This window comes from Thalassophryne amazonica, chromosome 1 (assembly GCF_902500255.1).
Source record: "Thalassophryne amazonica chromosome 1, fThaAma1.1, whole genome shotgun sequence".
NCBI lineage: Eukaryota > Metazoa > Chordata > Actinopteri > Batrachoidiformes > Batrachoididae > Thalassophryne > Thalassophryne amazonica.
In genome coordinates this window covers 24,771,619-24,795,733 of record NC_047103.1, presented here as the reverse complement: position 1 = coordinate 24,795,733, position 24,115 = coordinate 24,771,619, and the positions used below count along the sequence as shown (strand labels likewise).

Genomic DNA, 24,115 nt, shown 5'->3' with positions numbered 1-24,115 from the left:
TTTTCCTCCGGGCCGAGGAAATTGTCCACTTTGATTTACTCTGTAAATCTGTTGCCTTATAATACACCGGCAGGCAAAACGTGCACAGTCGAGCCCCTTCTGGTGTAAACTGTGACATCTGTAAATAATAATAAGAAACCTGCCTTTTATATATAAATATCAGCGGGCACCCAGGAAGCCGTAACTCCTTAAAAAAATCTAATTTTGCTCATGATTTGAGTTAATCTTTTCAGTTAATCCTTTATGATCCCTGAGTGTTGACATGTCCAAATTTTAATGACAACAAATGTTAAAATTTGAGGAAAATGAGTTTAGACATTCTCAGGTTCATCAGCATCAATAACAATGGTAAAATATTTCAATTCAGTTTCAGTTTATCCATTTTCAATTGGTTATTTCGAGATCTCAACCAGCCAGCTGCTTGGATTAATTTAATTGACATTGTGAAATATGTCAATTCTAACTACTGGCCCATTTGGAATTACTGAACAAACTGGTGAAAAAAAGTATTGCACTTGGCACTACAGCTCGACCAATATGCATTTTTTTGGGTCTGATACGGGTACAGATATGAAAGAGTACAATATTTACGATATTGATATATTTTCCGATATACACATAAAAGATGGCAGTGATTCCAAACATTTCATTATCAAACCCTGATGACAAAGAAATGTAATGAAGGCTTAATATTTTACAGTTTAAATATTAACTTTAACCACAACCAACATAGTGCAGCAGATAACTGAAACAATCATGCAAATGGTGATAAAAGCATCAAATTCGGCAGAAATACTCTTCAGACACTCCTCTTCTGAAAAAACCGATTGGCCACTTGACTTTTCAATCGGTGGTCAGGTAGGAGTCAATTGAAGAATTACACAGAGGTCAAAATTAAAAGACACTCCAATCTTATTGAAAAATATTCCACATTATTTGCCTGATTATAAAAATTCCAAAAAGGTATAGTTTGGACTATCTGTGACTGAATTCTATGGAGTTACAGGATAAAAAAGAAGAAGTAAGAATGGTGACAAAGATCAGTGTCATTTTGTACAGGGGTCAAAAGTTAAAATTGCTCCAACTTTGGTAAAAAGTGATGCAAATTATTGGTTGAGCTAATAGGATTAATAAATGGGATAGTTTTTACAGTGTTGAATGCTTGGTCTCCAAAGTAAAGATCAAACAAGGTCTACGTCTATTGGATTCTTTGACATGTGACATATGTTACCCCCGTAACATGATAAGTAAGGATGATACATGGTCCAAACTATTCCTTTTTAAAACCGTGTTAACTTAACTAGTAATTTGCATCACTTTTTACCAAAATTGGAGCAACTTTATCTTTTGACCCCTGTACAAACCAACACTGACCTTTGTCACCATTCTTGCTGTTTTTATCCCATAACTCCATAGAATTCAGTTACAGACCGTCCAAACCATACCTTTTTGGAATCTTTATGATCAGGCGAATAATGTGGCATAGGTTTCAATATGATTGGAGCATCTTTTAATTTTGACTCCTGTGTAATTCCTCAATTGACCTCTAACCTGAACGCCAACTGAAAATTCAAGTGGCCAATCGGTTTTTTTCAAAAGAGGATTGTCTGAGGAGTATTTCTGCCGAATTTGACGCTTTTATCACCATTTGCAGGATTCCGTTCTAAATATTCTCTTATCTGCTGCACTAACAACCAATCTACATACATCACATTGTCTTCACTTAGATTGGTGGTCATCTTGTCACATTGCCCAGAATTTGTATAAAATAGACTACTCATTTATTTTGCCTCCGCCTAGCTAACGGCATAGTAACCACTTGCTTCTTGTTACTATAAAACTTCCACTCTGGTTGAAAATCAATGGCAGCTGGGCACTGTGCTGCTGTTTGTTGTAGCTAATGTGACCAAGGGATGTTGGGGGTCCTAACCATGCTTGGCAGCACTGTAAAGAATACAGTTGGAGTGTTATCTACCAGACAAACTAGGTAATGACACTATTTCCAACTGGCAAAGTGTTTTTCTGCCTTGTTTATTTGGTAAAATAAAAGTTTAATGTCAGCAAAAAATAATGCTGATGCTTATACGTTCGGGAAAGCCTCATATCGACCAATATAGATTGGTTGGACTCTACTTGTCACTATTGCTGTCCCTGTTTTGACATTAGACATTGTGTCCACTCAGGACAGGTCGGGTCTGGCAGCATGTGCTGGAACCGCCTTTGGTCATCAGTTGCATCCCCAAAGAAATCATCTATCTACTGTAGCCAGGTGAAAGGGAGGTCCTCTCCAATCACTGGGGTCCTCAATACTGAGGGACCTATGTGTTGATTCACACACAGAGAAACATGCCATATGGCCAAAAAGTCATAGTTAACACTTCCTCATTATGCCAGTGATACTTCTCATTTGAGTCTCCCTCTAAGTAACTGCTGGGTTGATACAAAGTCATTCTAGCAGTACTCAAGGATTCTCCAAAAAGATCTAGGACCTAAGAAACCAAAGTCACAAGTTAGTGTCCAAGTCTCAGACCCTACAGACTTGGAATTTCATTCTCCAACAGATACTAGCATAGCCAAACACTACTGTCCAGCAACCTCATGAGTCCATAAGCTCTTCCCAGGTGACTCTCAGTCTTAAAGGATGAGGACCCAGAGACATGAATGTTCTAAATGTTCAACATTTTCACAGCACACAGACACACTTCTGGCGGCTGAGCACACGAAGTCAGTGAATGCCTGGATCTTCGTCTTGCTCCAGGTCAATCATAAATCCAGACACTCAGCTTCTCAAATTCTGTAATCAGGACATCCATTGATTCCACAAAGATCACTGCATCTTCCACAAAGTCAAGGTGAGCAAACCTTTCCTCACCAGCTGATTCCAGCCACTCTGCCCACTGGCGACATATAAATACACCTCAACAGCGCCACCATATCGGACTGCAGCAACTACAGTTCCCACCACACAAACCAGAGAATGCTGCAACAACCCAAGTAGTCTGTCAGAAACTGACTTATGAAACTGAGCAAATTTTAGTTTTTTCTTGATCCAGATAAACAATTTTCTTTTTTTTTTTTCAACATTTAGGTTTCATTTCATAATTTAATTTTCTGAATGGCAAAATAAGCTGCACTAATTATTTAAGTGCATCACGTCACAACGCATGAGCGGCTCGCACTGTGCCGCAGCTGCATACATGTCAATCAACATCACAACAGAGTTTCGTATTGGAAGTTTTTGCTCAACTTTAAAATGAATCCCCTTAATATGATTATTTATCTCTATTTTAATCATTGAAAATTCAGATTTTTTTTTTAAACTAACAACCTTTTTAAATCTGTGGTATTTCTCTCAATGTGCAGATAGCCATTAACAAAAAAAAAAAAAAACAACTTCAAGATCATCTCTGACGTGCAACATTATGTGTATGTTTTATAAGCTGTAGTTATTGTTCTTCTGTGACTCTGTGTTGCCAGATTCAAGTGTGCTGAGGCATGATAGAGCCTGTGTTATTGTAAGGCAACAAGGCCATCTGATAAGGCACCGCGCCCCACAGCCTGCAGCGATAACGCATGTTTTGGATGATGCTGAGCCAAAAAATGTAGAAGATGCTGCAGCAGTGAATGCAACAGTTACTGCAAAGGCTGCAGGATGGGAACTGATCAGAATACATGCACATGAGCACCCAGCTGCACATAGCGTCCTCTTGGGTGTCCATTGTTTGGTACGTGCAGCATGCCAGCATATAGGTAGCAGGCTTTTGTCTGGATACAGTTTATGATCATATCAGGAGGGACTTTCCCCGAGTTTCCTGATATGAGTTGTTCCCATGTTACCATGTAAGAATATCGCAGCAGGGATGTGATCAGCTGATAGTTCATGCCAGGATGTGACTGGAAGCTCAAAATTCAACAAAGCATTCACATGGTTTTTGCTGAGAATGCATTCACACTAAGCAGGAGACCAGTTTTTTAAAAGCAACTTCTCGCTCCAGTTTGACATTTCATCCAGATTAATCATCTGAATGTTTATTCATCCCACAGGGGACGAATCTGATATCTGTGCAGAAAAACACAGAGAACCAAGGCTTAAAACCAGAAGAAGAAAACTTGCAACAAGAAGGCGCTTGGAGATATCAGACGATGTCTAACATTCTTGTATTTGTCCTGAAGAAAGTTGAAGGTGATTCTCATTTGTCAAAGTGGAAATAACATAGAAATCAATCAGAGCCATGAAATTATTAATGTAAAATGATTCTAGAATGGTGCCTCCCTCAAAAAAATCTCATCAATTTTGTACCAGTCCACCAAATTTCGTAGAAAACTGCTTTTGTGTTTTTGAAATATTCAAACACCAGTGGTCACCTGATCACCTTAAAACACACAGAAAATTTTACAGAGTAAAATTTATTCTGCTGTTAAGGTGAGAGACCACCTATATTGTGTCCCAGTCAAGACCGAGACTTTGCGATTTTGGAGATCGAGTCAAGACCAAATCTTTAGAGGAGGTGAAGCTGAATTGACACCAGGACTGGTCTTGGGACTGCATTTTTTCTGACTCCAAGCAGAGTAAAATAAACTATAAATTATGATGCTCAATCAATCTGTTCATATGTTTTCAATTCATTTATTTTCTGAACCTGCTTATTGCAGTTAAGGGTTGTGGGGGGTGGTGAGGGGAGGGTTGGGGCCTATCCCAGCAATCACTGGGGAAGGACAGCATACACCATGGACAGGCTAGTAGTCTATCACAAGAATGACACATGCAGGCTGTCTCATCCTTCAAAGGCTGCATTTTATGAAGATCTGGCCTCCAGACACCACAGAGGCCAAACCGCCCGTTCTGAAATGAGATGATCTAGCCCACAAAGCATTTTATACATGTGTAGTGGGAGTAATCCATAGTTCAGTAATAATTTTTCCAACTTATACATATAAACATTGCTTCTTTATAATTGTACATACGGAACCAGAATGTGTCATTTATTTTAAAATAACCATTTTGGTTTTAGAAACCATTGTGCAAAGATTTAGGACTCTTCATGATGCAAAGGATGCACCTGTTGTATCCTTCATTTTAGGGGGAAAGAAGGCTGCGTTTGTTAGTCACATACGTACCAAGGAGTCTTCAAACGACAGCCTAGTCACACCACTGTGATGCCGCATGAAGTCGAGGAAGGCAGCCTTCGAAGGATGCGGCCCCTAAATTCAAACACAGCTAAGGACAAACAAACACAATCACACTCTCATTTATGGTCAAATATAGAATTTCCAGTTCACCTAACCTGCACATTTTTGGAAGTGGAAGGAAGCCAGAGCACCCAAGACCGAACAACCTCCACATAGAAGGGATTAATTCAGATTTGAATCCGGGACCTTCTTGTTGTGAGGCAACACCACCAAGCCAACTTTTTACTCTCATCTGATACAACCAATTTATACAATGATTGACGTAGTTGTGATGTATCACCAAATTTGTGCAGTTATACTTGGTATGACACTAGGAATGACACATGCGTTCCACTGATAGTTGCTTTGTACTAGTAGTGGAAGAAACAAAAGACAAATCCTTGAAATGATTGGCATAAAATGGCATAAAATGGCATAAACATTCACTTTGAGGTACTCTTCAAAATTTTCCACGATGGGCGGCATTTTTCAAGATAGCTGACAAATTTCGAGCTAAAATTTCATATTCCCGATATCTGTGAAAATTATTGATAGATGTGATTGAATATTGTTTCTGTCAATGATTTTTTTTTTCTCGAAAATTCTACACCTGATTTTGGAGAGACCTGTTTGTGTGTCAAAAATTATCATAATGTTTAAATGTTCATATGACATAGCACTTTTTCACAATAAAGCACAACATTTCATTTTATCAAGCCGAACAAGGATAAAAATATTTTATGTGCAGGAATAAACTGTTAGTAGATGACATTAAAACTGGACAAACAATACAAAGGATCTATTTTTACTTTAAAATGACAAGATTTATTCTTTATTCATTGTTACAATATAAAATACAATAAATTTAGTGGAAGGAAATTTGTGATATACATTTCAGCTAATGTCATTTGGACAACCAGCACTAGTGGGTTTATTCCCATTTGGTCTACTCCCATTCCATCTACACTGAAATTCCCATTTCGTGCTAGGCAAAATACCCGTTTGGTCTACTCCCATTTGGTCTACACTGAAATTCCCATTTCGTGCTAGGCAAAATACCCATTTGGTCTACTCCCATTTCGTCTACACTCATTGTGACCACTAATCCCACATCGTGTACTCCTAGTTTGTCTAATACCCAAACCCTAACCCTAACCCAGTGAAAAATAAACATAATAAAATAATAAAAACTGCACTTTTAGACAAAGGTAGATGAAAGGGGAAAACTGTCAAAATCGGATGTAGACGTAATGGGAGTAGACCAAGTGAGAAGTTACCCACTGGTGTATGACATAAAAAAAAATGTATAATTGTAGACTACATTTGGGTAATGGGTAACATCTGTTTTAGAAGACTAAAAACATTAAAACAAACAAATAGATCATGTGAAATTCTGATTTTTGCCGTTGGTGTAGGCTGCCATCTTGGATTTTTTTTATTGTTTTACTCAGCTCATCGGGTACCCTGCAGGTATCAATGTTATTGTCAAATTTCAATTTTGGATTATCAGTTGAATGAATCTCCTGAAAATTAGTAGTTAGCTGCTTTGTGCTCGTGGAAAGATAAAGAGCCCTGAGGCTGAAAACTAAGCATTTATAACAGCAAATGTCAATGTTCTGGTGGAGATATGGCGACATAATTGGGACATGACGCCCTGCTGTAGATGATTTTTAGTTAGCCAGCTATATGTGGATGCACCTTAATGCTGCAGCACCCGTTTGACCTGAGGTGGGCCGCGAGCAGACGTGAATGGTTCAGACCATTGTGTGTAAATGACCCGGGTAGATAATCTCCATCAGGTGATCTCTGAGAGCTTTAGCCAAACACAGGAACCCCTTGAAGATTTCAGATAAAGTATTGATGAAGCGATCTCACTGTCTCACTGTCATCTGATTGCCAGAATGTTCTGTACAAAGCTGCATTTCAGGAGCGAGTTCATTTCACCCCTGAACAAGGTAAAAGGTAACATCACACCGTAAAGAACACTCGATCCCACCCCTCAGCTCCCCGTCTGCTTTAATCATTTAATTGACAGAACGTGTTGTTTGACAGGAGCCTTAAGCTCATCATCCTGAAGAAGGTGTTCGTCCTGTCAGTGATTGTCACTGTGCACCATCAGAGGGAACAACCTGAGGAGGAAGCACACACACACACACGTGTGCATTTCCTCCATAAAACCGCAGCTCTGTGAAAACAACACGTAACACATTCCTCGGCTGTTTCTCTCACGTTGCTTCACTGAATGAAGTACTGCTGCCAAATTTCAGTCTCCAATTTAAAACAAAAAAATTAAAATTATGTTCCAACTGATCAGTTTTTCTGCAGCGATCGGCGACAGCGTGATCATTTATGGTATCACTAATGGGTCAAGCGTTGATGTGGGAAAATTGTTTAAGGGAGAATCTAACCACAGTTCATCAAAGGAGAAGTTAACACGTCAGTGAGGAAGTTCCACAAATGACTTTGGGAGTATTTGTTCTGTAATCTGCTGAAATGACAGCGCATGAAGTTGCACAAAAGGAAATTTTTTAATTTTTTTTTTTTTGAAGTCAGACATTAACCAGGTCTCATGATTTCGTTTCCACCTCAGTCCAGCTTCTCTTATCTTGTCTTTGAGATAGCTGCTCCTCTGCAGCTCCTTTGCTTTGCTCTATTGATCCAGATTCTTGCGAGGCGCGATGCCACTGGTCACACACGCTATTGATCGACATAGGTCGTCCGGGGCTGATGTGGTGTCCCGCTAGCACCCTTGGGGGTATCTGCAGTTTGTTCTGCTGATACGCTTTAGCGCCTCAACAAGGCCACACATGAAAGGGTTCAGTGTTTGAGCAGCCAAGGAATCAATTCGAACCCTGACTGTCACACACAAAGGCCTCACTGTCGGCCCCAAACATTTTGAAAAACCAGGTCTCATCAGTAATTAACTGATCATCTTTCATCACCTGAGGTATCAAACTCAGTTTAAATGAACTGATATGTTGCAGATGTGAACCGCCGGGCTTTAAAGTCGTGATCGCTGCAAAACCGATTTGATGAATTGTGGGATTTTTTTGTTTTGTTTTGTTTTTGGGCAAAGGGGTCAAACGCTGGCCAAGTTGTACAGAGTATTTACAGTGAGAGGGCATTGGCTGTCGTGAAAACAATAAAACCACTTCAACAAGACTTATGGATGTAATGTTTTTGTTTGTTTGTTTTTTGCCATGGAATGCCCATTCTGTTAGCACTGAAAATTACAAATGACAAGAAAGGGCACTGAGAGAGCGCAACACCCATCCGTGTCTAATGTAACGGGACACAGAGTCAAACGGTTCTGTTTGTCCTTGACATTCATCAATATTTTCCAAAGTGGACCCACCTTATTATCCTTAATGGGGACACAGGAGCCTTGCACCATGTTTATTGACTCCAAACTGTTTGAGTTAAATAGTTGAGACCTTGAGTTTGACCTGACAAGGTCACCAAGGCTATAGGCCGGTTGACCAAGAGAAAGATGATAAATGACGATCTTCTGTACAAATATAGTTCATTAGCTTATGATCATTACCTTTTTGTTTTGTTATCCTTATTTTTGTATAAGCTCAACAAAGAGATTCTTTGAATGTGAACACACACTTGGCAGTAAACCTGATTCTGATTCTAATTCTGATGACTTTATACTATTGTATATCCATAGGTTTATCTTTAACCAATTCCTGGAAATCACCCTTCCAAATTAGTTTGACCTTTCATGGTTGCCAAGGTCAAAAGTCATGTGACCAATAGGTAGCTAACATACATACCTACATATATATATATATATATATATATATATATATATATATATATATATATATATATATATATATATATATATATATATATATATATATATATATATATATATAGTGAATACAGTGGAATGAGCAGAAGCAAGGCTGCGACACAGCATCCTGGTGGGCACAGTGGCTACTGGGTGGGCAGGGCTGGGCAGCAACTCTAACTCTAGCTACAGCAAAGTCAGTGGAAAGGAGAAGCATAAGCTAATCCAGGATAAGGTACGTGCTGAGGTGGCCGCAAGATCACCTGGGCAGAACTCTGGAAGATGGAGCCATACCACTTCAAGTTCCTGGTTCAGTCAGTGTATGACGTCCTCCCGAGCCCTGCCAACCTGTTCACCTGGGGCTTGGTGGACTTGCCAGTTTTCCAACTTTGCCAACTTTGCCAGAAGAGGGGATCTTTGGAACATATTCTCAGGTGCTGCTCAAAGGCCTTGGGAGATGACCGATACCGTTGGCGCCATGACCAGGTGCTAAGGGTGGTAGCAGACACCATCTGTACTGGCATCAAGAACAGCAAGCGGCAGTACCCCTCCAAGGGCACTATCATTTTTGTTCGAGCAGGTGAAAAGCCCCAGCCTCCAAAGAAGACCCAGGGGGCCTGCTTGCAACAGCAAGGGACTGGCAACTTCTGGTCGACCTTGGGAGGCAGTTAAGATTTCCGGACATCATTGCAACAACATCACTACGGCCAGATATGGTCTTGATGTCCGGGGCAAGTAAGCAGGTGGTGCTATTGGAGCTAACTGTCCCCTGGGAAGAGCGGATGGAGGAAGCGCAGGAACGGAAGAAGGCTAAGTATGCTGACCTGGTTGCTGAATGTCGGAGGAATGGGTGGAAGGCTCACTGTGAACCCATTGAAGTGGGTTGCAGGGGTTTCACAGGCCAATGTTTATATCGGGTCCTGGGACTCCTAGGGATCTGCGGATTGCACAGACCGAGAGCCATAAAAAACATCATGGAAGCTGCTGAAAAGGCTTCACGTTGGCTCTGGTTGAAGAGGGGGGATGCATGGCGTAGTGCGTTACCTGGACACATGCCTGATCACCCCCGGCTGGGTCACCCGGGTGAGGGTGTCTGATGTAAGACCTGAAACACCCTATGACCCCAGGTACATCACTGAAGATGTGTCCAGATTGCACCACAAGGTGTATTCTATAACTAAAAAAAAAAACTAATCAAGGCAGAGAAGATTACAGTACTATATATTTTGTAAAAGTCATGCAAAACTTTCTATTTTGTTAGTATATATTTCTTAAGATGTGTTCCGCTTATTGTTTGTCTATATGTCACCCTGTGACAGACTGGCGTCCTGTTCAGGGTGTACTCCGCCTCTCACCCTACGACTTCTGGGATAGGCTCCAGCCCCCTGTGACCCTTAATTGGAGTAAGTCGGTATAGAAAATGAATGAATAAATGTTCCCCTTACAACACTACCAAAATCTATTAGAGAATTTAAAATACTCACTCACTCATTTTCAACCGCTTACTTCAATTAAGGGTCACGGGGGGAGCTGGAGCCTATCCCAGCAGTCATGGGGTGAGAGGCGGGGTACACCCTGAACAGGATACCAGTCTGTCACAGGGCCACATACAGACAAACAGATTCACACCCACATGCACACCTATAGACAATTTAAAGTTTCCAGTCCACCTAACCTAATCAATCCCATGACCTTCTTGCTGTGAAGCAACAGTGCTAACCACAAAGTGAAGTTAAATTAAATTTAGATATATTTAAGAAAGTACCTTAGATTGAAATATACCATAATAAATACACCGTAATATGTAGATTTATTTAATAATTAAATTAATAATTATGGTAATTTTGAAATAAAAATAAAAAAAGAACTACTTGATTCAAGTAATAATTTGGGCATTTCCCCAAGGTAATATATTTGCTCAAGTAGTGTGCAAAATTTTGTGGCATCAAGTTTAACTTTAGCAAATTTTGACACACAAAATTCCCATTTTTAAGCAGTCCTCTTATTGATGACTTCCAACAGAAGTAAAATAATGTCCAAATTGGCAGCAGCTTTCATATATACCAACCACTTCACTTAACACAATTACTTAAAAAAATAAAATTTATCTGTTGACCTTTTTTATTGGCAGGTGAAATCATCATTAAGCGGAAGGAAAAAAGGAAAAATCCGGGTTTCCTTGAATGTAATTAACCCGGGACATCAGTCTCTTTCATCTCTTCAGTTTGACACTGTCGACATTAATCCTCCCCCTCACCGACGACTACATTGTCTTGACTGAGGCTAATTGAGATCAGTGTTTATCATTTTTATGACTTTATCCATAAAGACAGAGGCATGGTGGGCTTCCTGTTCTCCAGGTTCCTTGTCAGGTTGATCACATTATTAGGGTCAACCTCAGCTCCCATCTCGCCATGCCATTGTTTCCACTGGTGCAATGACCATTCCAAACTGATAAGCCTATTTTAAGACCCTTTTTTTTTTTTCTTTTTTGCACGCAAGTGATTTCTCCTTGACACACAAGTATTACTGAAATAACTTTTTGCATTCTATTAAAAGAGAAGAAATTGAATGAAAGCAAAGAATCAGATCATTTTGACTCAACACAGGCATGCATGTGACATTATGCATTATCTACAAAACTGAAATCACTATTTTTCCCTCTTTTATCTTCTTATTTTCAACAATTCTTTCAGTATTTGCTGAACACGGTCATGTTAGGAACTGACGTGCTGAAATAGGAGTAGCTGTATCATCACTGTTAAGCTAACCAAACACAAATATAAATTAACTACACGGACAAACTATTACAATTTGGATGCTGAATCCATTAATGCCATGTAATAAATGCACATTAGCATGGATGCATTATTTCCACACAAAGAAGTTTAAGAGGTTAAATTCCAAGGGAAGGTATATGCTAAGTAGCTAAGCTATTATGGAGAGTAGTAACCGCTCCACAGTAGCTAGCTAGAACAGCTGTTTTCTCTGCAATAAATTCACAGTTAGGTGAAGAAGAAGAGGCATATTACTTGCATTATGAGGGAGTATAAGATATGACATTTTGGCCACGTGGTGCATTTTTCTGGACTTAGTCCAGCGTGTCTCTACCTAAGTCCCGAGGAGCCCAGCAGCTAGACAGGGCCTATGTTTCATTTTCCTGCAAGAGATTACAACCCCAATTCCAAAGAAGTTGGGACATTGTGTAAAATGTAAATAAAAACAGAATACAATGATTTGTAAACCATCTTCAACCTGTATTCAATTAAATACACCACAAAGACAAGATATTTAATGTTCAAACTGATAAACTTTATTGTTTTTGTGCAAATATTTGCTCATTTTGAAATGGATGCCTGCAACACATTTCAGAAAATTTGGGACGGAGCAACAAAAGACTGGGAAAGTTGATGAATGCTCAAAGAACACCTAATTGGAAACAGGTGAGTGTCATGACCGTGTATAAAAGGAGCATCCCCAAAAGGCTCAGCCATTCACAAGCAAAGATGGGGCGAGGATCACCACTTTGTGAACAACTGCGTGAAAAAATAGTCCAACAGTTTAAGAACAATGTTTCTCAACGTTAAATTGCAAGGAATTTAGGGATTCCATCATCTACAGTCCATAATATAATCAGAAGTTTCAGAGAATCCGGAGAACTTTCTACACGTAAGCGGCAAGACCAAAAACCAACATTGAATGCCCATGACCTTCGATCCCTCAGGCGGCACTGCATTAAAAACCGACATCATTGTCTAAAGGATCTTACCGCGTGGTCTCAGGAACACTTCAGAAAGCCATTGTCAGTTAACACAGTTCGTCGCTACATCTACAAGTGCAAGTTAAAACTCTACCATGCAAAGCGAAAGTCATACATCAACAACATCCAGAAACACCAGCGCTGTCTCTGGGCCCAAACTCATTTGAAATGGATGTGCACAAGGTGGAAAAGTGTGCTGTGGTCTGATGAGTCCACATTTCAAATTGTTTTTGGAAATCATGCACGTTGTGTCCTCCGGACAAAAGAGGAAAAAGACCATCCAGATTGTTACCAGCGCAAAGTTCAAAAGCCAGCATCTGTGATGGTATGGGGGTGTGTTAGTGCCCATGGCATGGGCAACTTACACATATGTGATGGCACCATCAATGCTGAAAGGTACTTCCAGGTTCTGGAGCAACACATGCTGCCATCCAAGCAACGTCTTTTTCAGGGACGTCCTTGCTTATTTCAGCAAGACAATGCCAAGTCACATTCTACACGTGTTACAACAGCGTGACTTCATAGTAAAAGAGTACGGGTACTTGACTGGCCTGCTGGCAGTCCAGACCTGCCGCCCATTGAAAATGTGTGGTGCATTATGAAGTGCAAAATACGGTAACGGAGACCCCGGACTGTTGAACAACTGAAGTCGTACATCAAGCAAGAATGGGAAAGAATTCCACCTACAAAGCTTCAACAATTAGTGTCCTCAGTTCACAAATGCTTATTGAGTGTTGTTAGAAGGAAAGGTGATGTAACACAGTGGGAAACATACCACTGTCCCAGCTTTTTTGAAACGTGTTGCAAGCATCCAATTCAAAATGAGCAAATATTTGCACAAACACAATAAAGTTTATCATTTTGAACATTAAATATCTTGTCTTTGTGGTGTATTCAATTGAATAGAGTTTGAAGAGGATTTGCAAATCATTGTATTCTGTTTTTTACATTATACACAACGTCCCAACTTCATCGGAATTGGGGTTGTAAATGGTTACTTTCAAGAGGTGGGGATGGACCTGTTGTTTGCCATCCAGGACCAAAGGGATGTCTGTAGTATGGTGGGTGATTCCACCCTTGACTTGCTACAGGAACCCTGATGCTTCTGACAATATATTGTATCTTCCAGAATATAAGTCATAATATGCTCTCTTGTCTCTTAGTCTTGTCCATCCAAATTGGAAGTCCCAAAAACCAGTTTTATTTGTTATTATCTATCGTCCACCTGGTCGTTACTGTGAGTTTCTCTGTGAATTTTCTGACCTTTTGTCTGACTTAGTGCTTAGCTCAGATAAGATAATTATAGTGGGCGATTTTAATATCCACACAGATGCTGAGAATGACAGCCTCAACACTGCATTTAATCTATTATTAGACTCTATCGGCTTTGCTCAAAAAGTAAATGAGTCCACCCACCACTTTAATCATATCTTAGATCTTGTTCTGACTTATGGTATGGAAATAGAAGATTTAACAGTATTCCCTGAAAACTCCCTTCTGTCTGATCATTTTTTAATAACATTTACATTTACCCTGATGGACTACCCAGCAGTGGGGAATAAGTTTCATTACACTAGAAGTCTTTCAGAAAGCGCTGTAACTAGGTTTAAGGATATGATTCCTTCGTTATGTTCTCTAATGTCATATACCAACACAGAGCAGAGTAGCTACCTAAACTCTGTAAGGGAGTTAGAGTATTTCGTCAATAGTTTTACATCCTCTTTGAAGACAACTTTGGATGCTGTAGCTCCTCTGAAAAAGAGAGCTTTAAATCAGAAGTGTCTGACTCCGTGGTATAACTCTCAAACTCGTAGCTTAAAGCAGATAACCCGTAAGTTGGAGAGGAAATGGCGTCTCACTAATTTAGAAGATCTTCACTTAGCCTGGAAAAAGAGTTTGTTGCTCTATAAAAAAGCCCTCCGTAAAGCTAGGACATCTTTCTACTCATCACTAATTGAAGAAAATAAGAATAACCTCAGGTTTCTTTTCAGCACTGTAGCTAGGCTGACAAAGAGTCAGAGCTCTATTGAGCTGAGTATTCCATTAACTTTAACTAGTAATGACTTCATGACTTTCTTTGCTAACAAAATTTTGACTATTAGAGAAAAAATTACTCATAACCATCCCAAAGATGTATCGTTATCTTTGGCTGCTTTCAGTGATGCCGGTATTTGGTTAGACTCTTTCTCTCCGGTTGTTCTGTCTGAGTTATTTTCATTGGTTGCTTCGTCCAAACCATCGGCATGTTTATTGGACCCCATTCCTGCCAGGCTGCTCAAGGAAGTCCTACCATTATTTAATGCTTCAATCTTAAATATGATCAATCTATCTTTGTTAGTTGGTTATGTACCACAGGCCTTTAAGGTGGCAGTAATTAAACCATTACTTAAAAAGCCATCACTTGACCCAGCTATCTTAGCTAATTATAGGCCAATTTCCAACCTTCCTTTTCTCTCAAAGATTCTTGAGAGGGTAGTTGTAAAACAGCTAACTGATCACCTGCAGAGGAATGGTCTATTTGAAGAGTTTCAGTCAGGTTTTAGAATTCATCATAGTACAGAAACAGCATTAGTGAAGGTTACAAATAATCTTCTTATGGCTTCGGACAGTGGACTTATCTCTGTGCTTGTTCTGTTGGACCTCAGTGCTGCTTTTGATACTGTTGACCATAAAATTTTATTACAGAGATTAGAGCATGTCATAGGTATTAAAGGCACTGCGCTGCGGTGGTTTGAATCATATTTGTCTAATAGATTACAGTTTGTTCATGTAAATGGGGAATCTTCTTCACAGACTAAAGTTAATTATGGAGTTCCACAAGGTTCTGTGCTAGGACCAATTTTATTCACTTTATACATGCTTCCCTTAGGCAGTATTATTAGACGGTATTGCTTAAATTTTCATTGTTGCGCAGATGATACCCAGCTTTATCTATCCATGAAGCCAGAGGATACACACCAATTAGCTAAACTGCAGGATTGTCTTACAGACATAAAGACATGGATGACCTCTAATTTCCTGCTTTTAAACTCAGATAAAACTGAAGTTATTGTACTTGGCCCCACAAATCTTAGAAGCATGGTGTCTAACCAGATCGTTACTCTGGATGGCATTTCCCTGATCTCTAGTAATACTGTGAGAAATCTTGGAGTCATTTTTGATCAGGATATGTCATTCAAAGTGCATATTAAACAAATATGTAGGACTGCCTTTTTGCATTTACGCAATATCTCTAAAATCAGAAAGGTCTTGTCTCAGAGTGATGCTGAAAAACTAATTCATGCATTTATTTCCTCTAGGCTGGACTATTGTAATTCATTATTATCAGGTTGTCCTAAAAGTTCCCTAAAAAGCCTTCAGTTGGTTCAGAATGCTGCAGCTAGAGTACTGACGGGACTAGCAGGAGAGAGCATATCTCACCCGTGTTGGCCTCTCTTCATTGGCTTCCTGTTAATTCTAGAATAGAATTTAAAATTCTTCTTCTTACTTATAAGGTTTTGAATAATCAGGTCCCATCTTATCTTAGGGACCTCGTAGTACCATATTACCCTATTAGAGCGCTTCGCTCTCAGACTGCAGGCTTACTTGTAGTTCCTAGGGTTTGTAAGAGTAGAATAGGAGGCAGAGCCTTCAGCTTTCAGGCTCCTCTCCTGTGGAACCAGCTCCCAATTCAGATCAGGGAGACAGATACCCTCTCTACTTTTAAGATTAGGCTTAAAACTTTCCTTTTCGCTAAGGCTTATAGTTAGGGCTGGATCGGGTGACCCTGGACCATCCCTTGGTTATGCTGCTTTAGACGTAGATTGTGGGGGGGTTCCCATGATGCACTGTTTCTTTCTCTTTTTGCTCCGTATGCATCACTCTGCATTTAATCATTAGTGATCGATCTCTGCCCCCCTTCACGGCATGTCTTTTTCCTGGTTTTTTCCCTCAGCCCCAACCAGTCTCAGCAGAAGACTGCCCCTCCCTGAGCCTGGTTCTGCTGGAGGTTTCTTCCTGTTAAAAGGGAGTTTTTCCTTCCCACTGTTGCCAAGTGCTTGCTCATAGGGGGTCGTTTTGAGCGTTGGGGTTTTTCATAATTATTGTATGGCCTTGCCTTACAATATGGAGCGCCTTGGGGCAACTGTTTGTTGTGATTTGGCGCTATATAAGAAAAAAGTTGATTGATTGATTGATTGATTGAATATAGTGGCTTTCCTCTGCGTTATGCTGTTGTGTTGATTCCTCCCACTTGCTCCCCTCAGGTTGCGAACTCATGTTCTCCGGCATAGAGGCGGCTACTATGCCCAGTAGCCAGAGAGTCCTTATAGATGTTGGAGAGTGAGGTTTACCGAGTGACTACTATTGCAAAGCGACTCCTGCTGGCCTCCGTCACAGTCACAGTTTTTTTTTTTATTAGCTTTGGCAGTACAGCGACTTATACTGCAGTGTGAAATATATACCAAAACGTGTGTTCATCAGTGATCATTGTGGCGATTCCTAGGTGGTGAGGAAGATTGTCTCTTGATCAATTCCCGAACAGGATGGTGGGCGTGGAGATTACTGAAGAGGTCCAGTCTTATGCATTGTTTTTGACACAAGCTCCAGGTCAGTAACAATAATAATAATAATAACTAGGGCAGCACAGTGACTTAGTGGTTAGCACTGTTGCCTCACAACAAGAAGGTCATGGGACTGATTCCCACCTGTGGCCTTTCTGTGTGGAATTTGCAAGTTCTCCCCATGTTTGCGTGGGTTCCTTCCGGGTAGCATGCAGCCAGGTTAGGTGGATTCAAAAATTTAAATTGTCTGTAGGTGTGTATGTGGGTGTGAATATGTTTGTTTGTCTATATGTGGCCCTACGACAGACTGGCGTCCTGTCCAGAGTGTACCCCGACTAATGCCCTATGACTGCTGGGATAGGCTCCAGGACCCCATGACCCTTAATTGGAGTAATCGGTTGAAGATGAGTGAGTGAATGAGTGATGATAATAATAACTATTTATATATAGGACTTTCCCAGGAATCAAAAGCACTAAACAAAATAAACCACAGTAATAAAAGAAGAAGTGGCAATAATAAAAGTACACAACAACAATGCACAAAAATCCAAAATAAAAGTGCTGTTAATGCAAAAAAAAAAAAAAAAAAAAAGGTGCAACGTATTCTCTGGGGCCACATTCCAAATTATATGGCACAATTTGGGGTGACAGCAAGGTCCAGGAACTCCTTATTCCTTACCAAGAGAGAATTGATTACATGCCCAAAACTCTCCAGTGTGCTCAGGATATTTGTACGTATATATTTTTTGATACCATCCATGTCAGGCCTCTGATTCTGGAACACCAGCAGGCTCTCTGGGGCAGTACTACACTGCATTTATTTCACAATGAACAAGCAAAGGTGTCATAATGAGGGGTCTTCTGAACAGGAGTATAGTAAGATCTCTATTTAAAAAAGGGCTAATGTGTTATCCGTGACATATACCTCCCCCTCCCTCAAGGGATTGCTGGGAAAGTTTCCTTCCCCGGGACTTCAGCCCTGAAGAAAGGGTAACGCTGGGATGTTGTCTGTCTCGGACACAGAGGAAGCAGACTTTGCTCTCGTGTCATTGTTTCGGAGGTGTTAATCTGTCAAAGATCTGCTGGGAATCAGGTGGGAATCTGCTTGGTCCCTGTTGTGTTTATTGGCTGCTCTATTCTACAAAGGATGCATTTTTTTTTGGAGTCCACCAACCTGCCCCCCCGTGCCTCCCACGAACGATCCACTGAATAAACAATTTGAATTTGAAGATCATCTCTTTGTCTCAAACTCTGTTTTATTAAACTGAAACTCGTGTCCAATTATCTTCATGCTAATGTGACGATGTTTGAAAGTCTCTCGCCACCAAGATGTGGCGACCTTCGGGTTTGCGTGCTGCCAGGGGTCATCCAACAGTTAAACAGAAAGGAAGCGTAAAAGAATCAAAGTGTATTTGGTGAGAACATTCAGTTTGCTCTTTTCTACTAAGGACAGAGAAATCAAGACGACAGCATCGAGGAGATCAGGTTTTCAAATTACTGAACATCAAACGTTTTACTACATGTGTTATGGAGAAAAGTGTCAATAATTATTAGAATTGTTAAACTACAATACACAAACTTCCTGCTATATCATTGTGCAGCACACAAATATTTGATATTTTTTGCTTTAAATGCAGTTTTTTTGTAACTACAGTCACCGTTGCATCTTCAGGTGACTTTAGATTTGGCTGTTAAACACCACAGGATTTGCTCAAAACAAGTACAATCAGTCAAAAGAAGATACGGAGTACAAATATGCTACAGTAAGGGAAGAAAAAAAAATTCCCCCTATTTTTATCCACTTTCAAATGGAATAGAGAATCGAGAGGAATAAACTACTACTACTACTTTCTTCTTCTTCTTCTTCTGTTTTGGGTGATTTTAAGACTGGATTGGCATTGCAGTGCATCCACCAGTTCCACTGTTGAACTGCAGTCTTTGTAAGCGGGTGTCATAAAACAGCACTTTATGAATGGTTGATCCAGGTACGGTGCATCCAGAAAGTATTCACAGCGCTTCACTTTTTCCACATTTTGTTATGTTACAGCGTTTTTCCAAAATGGAGTCATTTCATTTTTCATTCAAAATTCTACACACAACACCCCATAATGACATGAAAAACATTTTGTTTGAAATTTTGCAAATGTATTAAAAATAAAAAACTAATTAATCACATGTACATAATAAGTATTCACACCCTTTGCTCAATGCTTTGTTGATGCACCTTTGGCAGCAATTACATCCTCAAGTCTTCTTGAATATGATGCCACAAGCTTGGCGCACCAATCTTTGGGCAGTTTTTCCCATTCCTCTTTGCAGCACCTCTCACGCTCCATCAGGTTGGATGGGGAGTGTCAGTGCACAGTCATTTTCAGATCTCTCCTGAGATGTTCAGTCGGATTCAGTTCTGGGCTCTGGCTGGGCCACTCAAGGACATTCACAGAGTTGTCCTGAAGCCACTTCTTTGATATACTGGCTGTGTGTTTAGGGTCATTGTCCTGTTGAAAGCTAAACCATCGCCCCAGTCTGAGGTGAAGAGTGCTCTGGAGCAGGTTTTCTTCCAGGATGTCTATGTACATTGTTGCATTCATCTTTCCCTCAATCCTGACTAGTTTCCCAGTTCCTGCTGCTGAAAAACATCCCCACAGCATGATGCTGCCATCATCATGCTTCACTGTAGGGATGGTGCCTGGTTTCCTCCGAACATGACATCTGGCATTCACACCAAAGAGTTCAGTCCTTGTCTCATCAGACCAGTGATTTCTTTTTTTTTTTTTCTTATAGTCTGAAAGTCCTTCAGGTGCCTTTTGACAAACTCCAGGTGGGCTGCCATGTTCCTTTTACCAAGGAGTGGCTTCTGTCTGGCCACTCTACCATACAGGCCTGATTGGTGATTTCTGCAGAGATGGTTGTCCTTCTGGAAGGTTCTCCTCTCGCCACAGAGGAATTCTGGGGCTCTGACAGAGTGACCATTGGGTTTTTGGTCACCTCCCTGACTAAGGCCCTTCTCCCCCGATTGCACAGTTTAGATGTGCGGCCAGCTCTAGGAAGAGTCCTGGTGGATCTGACCCTTCTACCATTTACAGATGATGGAGGCCACTGTGCTCATTGGGACCTTCAAATCAGCAGAAATGTTTTTGTACCCTTCCCCAGATTTGTGCCTCGAGACAATCCTGTCTCAGAGGTCTACAGACAATTCCTTTGAATTCATGCTTGGTTTGTGCTCTGACATGCACTGTCAACTGTGGGACCTTATATGTAGACAGGTGTGTGACTTTCCAAATCATATCCAATCAACTAAATTTACCCCAAGTGGACTCCAATTAAGCTGTAGAAACATCTCAAGGATGATCAGTGGAAACAGGATGCACCTGAGCTCAATTTTTATTTTCATGGCAAAGGCTGTGAATACGTTATGTACATGTGATTTCTTAGTTGTTGTTTTTTTTTTTGTTTGTTTGTTTGTTTGTTTTGTTTTTGTAATAAATTTACAAAAATCTAAAGGAAAAAAAAACCTTTTTCACATTGTCATTATGGGGTATTGCATGTCAAATCCATTTTGGAATAAGGCTGTAACATAGCAAAATGTGGGAAAAGTGAAGCACTGTGAAAACTTTCCAGATGCACTGATCCAGATAAACTCCAATTAAAATGATCAGTCTTGCAGTGTAACAAAGAAATGTTAAAATTTTCCAGATTCTTCTCTTTACTCAGACCTGCACCTTTTGGTCTTTTGAAGGCACTGCTCAACCTTTTCATCATATTCTCTGAAAATCAGTTGTATTTTGCACCCTATAGTCTTATTAAAAAAAAAACCAACATAGGTGTTAGTGCATGTACACCTGGTGGAACTGTCCACCAGGTGGTGACACAGGACGTGATGTCTTCATTTTTATGTAAGCGCCAAAGACGTGTTCGAAACATGAGTGTTTCAAGGGCTTTTACACTTTCCGAAGCAGTGTTTTGAATGAACCAACACTAATTTGAAGTACAGATGAAAAGTTTCAGCACCATCCCGAGCCCCACATTCTATCTATTCTTGAACTTCAGTTTTACTTTCCCTTTCTGCTGTATGTCTCGGCCCATATTGTGATGTCCTTTTCAAGCAGAGCCCAGAACAATGTTTGGAATATGAGCATTTCAGAGGTTTTGAAACATTTTAATCTGTATGTAAATATCACAGGTCTTCCTAATTTTTCATAATCCAACCACCAGGGGGCAGACATATCAACACTCAAAAAAATCTGGATTTTCATACAAGAAAAGAGGTCAAATCTATGATGTACAGAGTTTGTCAAGGCATAGCCAATGAAGTATTTAATTCTTTCAGCCCTGTTCAGGTGTCTTGGTGGCTTCCCTCATGAGTCTCCTTCATGCAAGGTCATGCACTTTTTGCCAACTGGCTATTCCAGACAGATTTAACACAGAGTAATAGTCTTAATGGTTGATGTAAATGAAGTCCAAGACATATTCTGTGAGTGGTCTAAAGAATGTGTCTGGTCAGATCTGGGAGAACGCACTAGCGCTACGCATTGCTGCATCCATCCATCACACCATGGAGCCACCCATGGTTCCATAACTCCATATGTAAAAATGACATTCCTATGAGCACAATTTTGCATGAAAGAGTTTGTTTTGGACTTCTGCAATGTATGTCCAATGGATTCCAAAGCCAGCACCCATTTTCAGCTTGATGGACTGGGACAACGATGATGAAGAGTTCTGTCTAAGGATGTGGACAGGTAGCATAAACCAAGAATCAATTCCAAATCCACATATCCAATGTCCTGTCCCACTGAGCTACCTGCTCTGTAATTCAAGTATCCTCTTTTAGCTTGCAGAAATGATGTTCTTACGCTTTGGAAAAGCTTGAAAACTGCAACCTGCTGGACTTGCTGCAGAGAATAATGTTATCATCACATGCATGGTGGAAATTATGAGCAAGTGCAGTTGAATTTTTATGCAGCTTGAAATGAGCTTGTTTGACAGTTTCTTTTGTTTCCAAAGCCCAGTTTTAGTGGTCACCACTGCTTGTACTTATATAACAAGCCTCCTTTTATTACAGCTGCTGAAATAAGATGTACACCTGTAACGGTAAGCTTTCATCTTCTCTGTAAAACAGTCAGGCACATTTTATTAACATTACAGAAAAGGATGGAATTCTCTGAGAGGTCTTGATTCATCATGAATTTCAACAGGATAATCAGTTTCTGCCTTTTTGCATCACTCGCCAGAATTAAAGAAACTTTATTTGTATCCAAAGATAGATTTGGTGGGGCAGCACAGTGGATTAGTGGTTAGCACTGTTGCCTCACAGCAGCAGGGATCGATTCCCACCTGACGTCCAAACCCGCGCCCTATCCAGGGTGTACCCTGCCTCACACCCTATGACTGCTGGTATAGGCTCCAGCGGTTGAAGATGAGTGAGTGAGTTAGTGTGAGGTATAGATTTGCTTTACAGTGAAGTAAGTCAGTTTTCTCTACACACACAGACAACACTTAAAACACGATTAAAAAAAAAAAAACAGTGACAACAGTGCTTCATCCATAAAGACAGGGATCAGTGCAAGTAAGTACTATACAAAGAAAAAAAAACATCCTAGCAGATAAAAAAACAGGAGTTCAAGAATTCAAGCTCCCAATTTCTGTAACCAATAACTGTAACTCTGGGGAAAAAAACATGACCAAAAGTCAACTCTCACATCCTACATTTGAGCAGAATTTAACCTTTCGATGATCTCTCACATCTACAGTTTGACATTTGGTCTGTAACTGTCATGCACCTTCAGCTGCAAATAAATCTAAGACCTAAAAAAAGACACCAAATTGAAAATCATCCTTAATTTTGTCGTCACCTTGCATGTGTTCCTTGTGTGCTGATCCTCATATACCTTCAGCAGTTTGACTGACAGCTGAAGGCAGAATGGAAACTCACTTTGAATTCCAGGGTGCATAAATAATAAGATTTGAAAAACTTAGGCAGAAGGTGTGAATTCTATTTACAGAATCAAGACAATCGTCACCTCCTTCTTTCTCTTTACACGCCTCTGGCTCATCATTCAGCCCACCTTCCTGAAACACCACCAACTCATCATTCTCAAATATCACTGTGTTTGTCTGCTATATGATATATTTAACTGAAATTGCTGATTCAAACAACCAATGATTTATAAAGGAAAATCCTAGAAATCATCAGGGGTGCCCAAACCTTTCTGTGGCACAACAATTCTCTTTCCTCAAACTGCAATTCTGCTATTGCCCAGTAGGACAGAATCCATCTTCTGCTGACCTTCCTGAGGGTTTTTTTTTTTTTTTTTGTCCTTTTTCAGGTCTATTTGAAATACCATATTTTTAATTTTTTTTATTATTATTTTTACTGTAGATGGGCTGCATATATACAGCACTTCTCCATCTATATCAGAAGCTCAAAGGGCTTTACAGTGATGCCTCACATTCACCTGTTCACACACACATGCTGCCACTCAAGGCTCTCACTACACACCGGGATAAACTTGGGGATTAAGGACCTTACCCAACGGCCCTTAGTGATTTTCCAGCCAAAAGGGGGTTTGAACCGAAGATCCTCTGGTCTCAAGCCCACTGCTTAACCACTAAACCATCACCTCCCCATTATTATTATTACGACTGCTAAGATTAATAAATGGAAGAGTTTTGACAGTGTTGAATGTTTGGTCTCCAAAGTAAAGGTCGAACAAGGTCAAAGTCCATTGGATTCTCTGACATGTGACATATGTTACCCCGTAACGTGATAACTAAGCATGACACATGGTCCAAACTATTTCTTTTTAAAAGCCTATTAACTCAACCAATAATTTGCATCACTTT

General features: G+C 40.2%; 1 long non-coding RNA gene across 1 annotated transcript; it reads left to right on the top strand.

Annotated features, from left to right (window-relative positions):
* Nucleotides 1-4,234: 4,234 nt before the first annotated feature.
* Nucleotides 4,235-24,115, top strand: LOC117519133. Its single transcript, XR_004563184.1, has 4 exons — nt 4,235-4,246; nt 8,589-8,595; nt 18,255-18,259; nt 23,923-24,115. It is a non-coding gene; the product is annotated as an uncharacterized LOC117519133 (long non-coding RNA).